This window comes from Nanorana parkeri, unplaced genomic scaffold, assembly GCF_000935625.1.
Source record: "Nanorana parkeri isolate BGI_ZX_2015 unplaced genomic scaffold, ASM93562v1 scaffold126, whole genome shotgun sequence".
NCBI classification, from domain to species: Eukaryota; Metazoa; Chordata; class Amphibia; order Anura; family Dicroglossidae; genus Nanorana; species Nanorana parkeri.
This window is the reverse complement of record NW_017306394.1, coordinates 1,725,266-1,731,265: the sequence shown is the minus strand read 5'-3', so window position 1 is coordinate 1,731,265 and position 6,000 is coordinate 1,725,266. Positions and strand designations below refer to the sequence as shown.

The 6,000-nt window shown below is 46.5% G+C and overlaps 1 protein-coding gene across 1 annotated transcript in view; it reads right to left on the bottom strand.

The window, feature by feature from the left end:
* Positions 1 to 6,000, bottom strand: part of LOC108784750 (protoheme IX farnesyltransferase, mitochondrial) — an 88,496-nt gene that overhangs the window by 7,200 nt on the left and 75,296 nt on the right. The window lies entirely within an intron of this gene.

Below are 6,000 nucleotides of genomic sequence, written 5' to 3'. Positions count from 1 at the left end.
GGGGGGGGGGGGAGGAGGGGGGGAGGAGGAGGACTGGATTGAACCCTGTTTGTTTTTCATCTCTACTAAGAGACCTTTCATAGGGAGCCAGGTCCGTGTGTGACCCGCTCTGCATACTTCTATCCAGCACTGTTTACAGTGTATAAGAAAGTCACCTCGTATGTGACTGCGCTCACCACACCAACACAAGATTGGATTCCCTACAATCCATTATAATCCTTTCTACAAATAAACTGTAATCAGCACAGGGAAGAATCTGATCCCATTGTGCTACCATTGTTTACCCGTGTTCATTCTACGCACAACACATGTGGCCACTTAACATGGAGCACAAAATCTAAATGAAAAAGAATCATTCTTCTTTATACAGCGGAGAGATGTCACTGGTCTCTAGTGATTGGATAGGCTGGGTTCTCATGAATATGAAGGGTCTCGGTGATGTCACTGGTCTCTAGGGATGGGATAGGCTGCGTTCTCATGAATATGAAGGGTCTCGGTGATGTCACTGGTCTCTAGGGATGGGATAGGCTGCGTTCTCATGAATATGAAGGGTCTCGGTGATGCCACTGGTCTCCAGTGATTGGATAGGCTGCGTTCTCATGAATATGAAGGGTCTCGGTGATGTCACTGGTCTCTAGTGATTGGATAGGTTGCGTTCTCATGAATATGAAGGGTCTCGGTGATGTCACTGGTCTCTAGTGATGGGATAGGCTGCGTTCTCATGAATATGAAGGTTCTCGGTGATGTCACTGGTCTCTAGTGATGGGATAGGCTGCGTTCTCATGAATATGAAGGGTCTCGGTGATGTCACTGGTCTCTAGTGATGGGATAGGCTGCGTTCTCATGAATATGAAGGGTCTCGGTGATGTCACTGGTCTCTAGTGATGGGATAGGCTGCGTTCTCATGAATATGAAGGGTCTCGGTGATGTCACTGGTCTCTAGTGATGGGATAGGCTGCGTTCTCATGAATATGAAGGTTCTCGGTGATGTCACTGGTCTGTACCGTAAACCAATGTTAATCTTGTACATTACAGTGAATATTCCCGATTTCCCTGCCCAAGCACACGGGGCCTGTCAGTCGCACTCACCACCCCCCGGCAGTATGTCAGGTGTGCCGCACATTGCAGACGGAGACAAATTGGTGATCACAGTCTGTATGTGTCAGTAATTTTTGCTGGCGTTAAACTCGCACGATCCCTATAGTTCATTACCTCGCAGTCATTACCAGTGAGGTGGGGATGGGGGAGATGAAGGCTTTCAACAAAAACATTAAATCATTAATCGCGGCCCCAGGCGGAGATTCTCGGCTTTATTAATATGATAATACATTCCTGTGTTTAACCGTTTCACTATCGCAGAGCCAAAGAGCTCTTAAGAGGCATGAACAACCCTCGCTAGCGAAATACAGGTCCTGCACCTGCCTCCATGCGGAGATACAGATGTGGTCTGGGATATGAATTGTCCTCAGCCGGGCTCTGCTTATGTCCCCTGAAACATAAGGAGAGAGCCTGAGGCAGCGAGGGTACCTTTAATGTAACACCTGCTCTGCCTGTACACTCAGATCATTCCTCTACAGAGAAGTCTGACACGTATGTACACGGAGCACATCGACCTCGCTGCATGGTGGGCACAGCACGCTCGGGAATGATATGAACACAACCCCACATTCGATCAGTGAACATCCGACCACCCAAAGCGGCAACTGAACCCCCGGAGTGCTGCTTACATGCCACTGATCTCTAATCCAGCAGGTATCACCAGCGATGAACATTCTGCGATATCCAGAGATTGGCTTTGTATTATATCCGAGTATTAGAGTCTTATTCCCAGGCAACTGAAATGTCTCTGCCCAGATTTGTGCAGCACAGAATGCCGATACTGAAACTTAGTACATCAGATTTCGGGATATGTACAACCCTTATACTGGAAACACCTTCATGCCGACCTCTTTCTGCCACTGCCCCAGAACTGTCAGAATGCCATGTATGCTCCTTCAGTCCTCTGACCAACAACCTACAGGAGTGCACGTGGCAGTCTGACAATGCGAGGCGTTGGCTTATCATTGGCCACCCGCAACAGGAAGAGCTGTTACTGGCAGGATTTGCTTACCCCACACAGTGAGAAACGATGCCAGGCACACTAAAACACATGTTTTGGGTTTACTTTTACACTTTAAAGGCCGGTTCACACCACAAAGTCTGTGTTCCAGAGCGTTCGTCTTCTGGAACGCAAGCTAGCCGGCTCCGTGTGTTCAGGGGCCAGGGAGGTGCATGGCAGTGCATTGAAGTCAATGGCACCGCAGCTAGGGCCACTGTGCGATCGCCTGCACCCGGAACGTAGGCACATTAGCGCCTGCATTCTGGTCCAGTGCGATCTGCAAAAATACTGCAAGCACTATGTTTACAGACCGAACTGGAGCAGAATGCAAGCGCTAATGTGCCTCAGTTCCGGGAGTGGGCGATCACACTGCGGAGGGGGCGTGGCCGTGTATTAAAGTCATTGGCACCGCAGCCACAGCCTTCCGGGCCCTGAACGGAGACTTTGTGGTGTGAATCAGCCCTTAAGAACCAGTTATTCCTTATCCACCGCTACGATCTGTAATGTGCAAAGAAATGAATATGTATATTTATGATTGGCACCTCTGCTTCATGTCACATTGACGTTACATATGTTTCTAAGGTCAATTCAATAAAAACGACCGCGGCAATCCTAAATCTGAATTTACAGGTCTCACTTCCATCACAGATCCAAAAAACAAGTAGTTCATTCCTAATTATAGGATAGTGGGCGGAGCCATGCAAATAATTTCTTTATGCCCCATTGTGGCCAACTGCACATCCAGATTATAATACAGATAGAGCTGAATATCACGGAGCCATTTATTCCAGACTTCATACACACAGCACAGTCCTCCTTTAGATTGTAAGCTCTCATGGGCAGGACCCTCTCGTCTCGTAACTGCACCGTCTCTCTTATTTTTTAAGACGTTGGGCAAACTGTCGGCGCTTTATAAATCCCGTATAATATAAAAATAAACAAAAGAGTAATTATGGCTTTACAGATCTGCGTACATGTTCCAAGTCAGCGCCTGAAAATATAGAAGCCGGACGGTCAGCACAGCAGTCCAGGAAAGGGGCGGGGCCCTCCTTACCATCGTGTCTTGTATTGTGAGTGTAATGTCTTCCTTAGATTGTAAAGCGCTGCGCAAACTGTTGGCGCTATATAAATCCTGTATAATAATAATGAGCATTTTCAGAGAATGAAGCGGTGACAGACTCCGATTTTCTCTTATGATGATTTATCTTAAACACAAGTTGCAGCAAGAAACATTTCTGAGAAGATGTATTGGCTTCCATACAGGAACTTCCGTATCTGGACCCAATCTACCTCTCCCACACCAGGTGATCGTCTCGTCTCTACTATTACCAGAGGAAAGTTTTATATCTTCTCCCATCACAACCAGCCGCTGAATCCCCGACACATATCTGTGCACATTTTAGGACACACAGTGTTCCCTTCACCCGACATATGTATGGGCACGGCGCCTATAGCCAGCGGAATCCGCACTCGATAACACCCCCCCGTGCCCACACGGTGACTACACACAGGGCTGGCATGCAGATAATAATGATATACATCATTAATAAATACATTAAGATGTTGATAAACATTGGCAGCGCGCTCTGGCAGGATATCAGCTATGCGTCTTGCCAAGAACATTTCTGGAACGCACGGCGGGGGGCGGCCCGAGGGTTCCGTCGTATTCGGCTACATTTACCCACAACGCTTTATATGCTGAACTGGAAGGTGACCAATAAACTCCTATAGAATCATCACTACATTCAGAGCCACAACGAGCACGCCGAACAGCTGCCGGGAAAAGCCCAGTTCAGTCCTCTAAGTGAAGGAATGACGAGGAGGAGACCCCAATTATCAGATAGAGGGAGACCAAAGGAGCGAAACATGTAAATGAATATTGAATCCAGACATTGCGATGTGTGCGGATAATACACAGCACAGGACGAGGAGCCTGGACAGTATATATCTCATCACACACAACGTGAATGGGGCCAAAATACCCCTCAGCTCCGACCTTCCAGATTATACATTGTACAGATTAAGAACAGATACTGAGAATGACACCCAGGCATACAGGACACGAGAAGTGGTACTGTGCAGAGTCCATACATATAGAATAAGAACAGATACTGAGAATGACACCCAGGCATACAGGACACGAGAAGTGGTACTGTGCAGAGTCCATACATATAGAATAAGAACAGATACTGAGAATGACACCCAGGCATACAGGACACGAGAAGTGGTACTGTGCAGAGTCCATACATATAGAATAAGAACAGATACTGAGAATGACACCCAGGCATACAGGACACGAGAAGTGGTACTGTGCAGAGTCCATACATATAGAATAAGAACAGATACTGAGAATGACACCCAGGCATACAGGACACGAGAAGTGGTACTGTGCAGAGTCCATACATATAGAATAAGAACAGATACTGAGAATGACACCCAGGCATACAGGACACGAGAAGTGGTACTGTGCAGAGTCCATACATATAGAATAAGAACAGATACTGAGAATGACACCCAGGCATACAGGACACGAGAAGTGGTACTGTGCAGAGTCCATACATATAGAATAAGAACAGATACTGAGAATGACACCCAGGCATACAGGACACGAGAAGTGGTACTGTGCAGAGTCCATACATATAGAATAAGAACAGATACTGAGAATGACACCCAGGCATACAGGACACGAGAAGTGGTACTGTGCAGAGTCCATACATATAGAATAAGAACAGATACTGAGAATGACACCCAGGCATACAGGACACGAGAAGTGGTACTGTGCAGAGTCCATACATATAGAATAAGAACAGATACTGAGAATGACACCCAGGCATACAGGACACGAGAAGTGGTACTGTGCAGAGTCCATACATATAGAATAAGAACAGATACTGAGAATGACACCCAGGCATACAGGACACGAGAAGTGGTACTGTGCAGAGTCCATACATATAGAATAAGAACAGATACTGAGAATGACACCCAGGCATACAGGACACGAGAAGTGGTACTGTGCAGAGTCCATACATATAGAATAAGAACAGATACTGAGAATGACACCCAGGCATACAGGACACGAGAAGTGGTACTGTGCAGAGTCCATACATATAGAATAAGAACAGATACTGAGAATGACACCCAGGCATACAGGACACGAGAAGTGGTACTGTGCAGAGTCCATACATATAGAATAAGAACAGATACTGAGAATGACACCCAGGCATACAGGACACGAGAAGTGGTACTGTGCAGAGTCCATACATATAGAATAAGAACAGATACTGAGAATGACACCCAGGCATACAGGACACGAGAAGTGGTACTGTGCAGAGTCCATACATATAGAATAAGAACAGATACTGAGAATGACACCCAGGCATACAGGACACGAGAAGTGGTACTGTGCAGAGTCCATACATATAGAATAAGAACAGATACTGAGAATGACACCCAGGCATACAGGACACGAGAAGTGGTACTGTGCAGAGTCCATACATATAGAATAAGAACAGATACTGAGAATGACACCCAGGCATACAGGACACGAGAAGTGGTACTGTGCAGAGTCCATACATATAGAATAAGAACAGATACTGAGAATGACACCCAGGCATACAGGACACGAGAAGTGGTACTGTGCAGAGTCCATACATATAGAATAAGAACAGATACTGAGAATGACACCCAGGCATACAGGACACGAGAAGTGGTACTGTGCAGAGTCCATACATATAGAATAAGAACAGATACTGAGAATGACACCCGGCATACAGGACAAGTGACAATGATACGATGTGGAGTACAGAGCAGAGATCCCATGGTTCCGGAGTCCTGGCTGTGAACATCCACATTGGGGGTCTGCAGTCTCCGGTGTCAGAAGGAAAATCATTCTCTGGATCTCT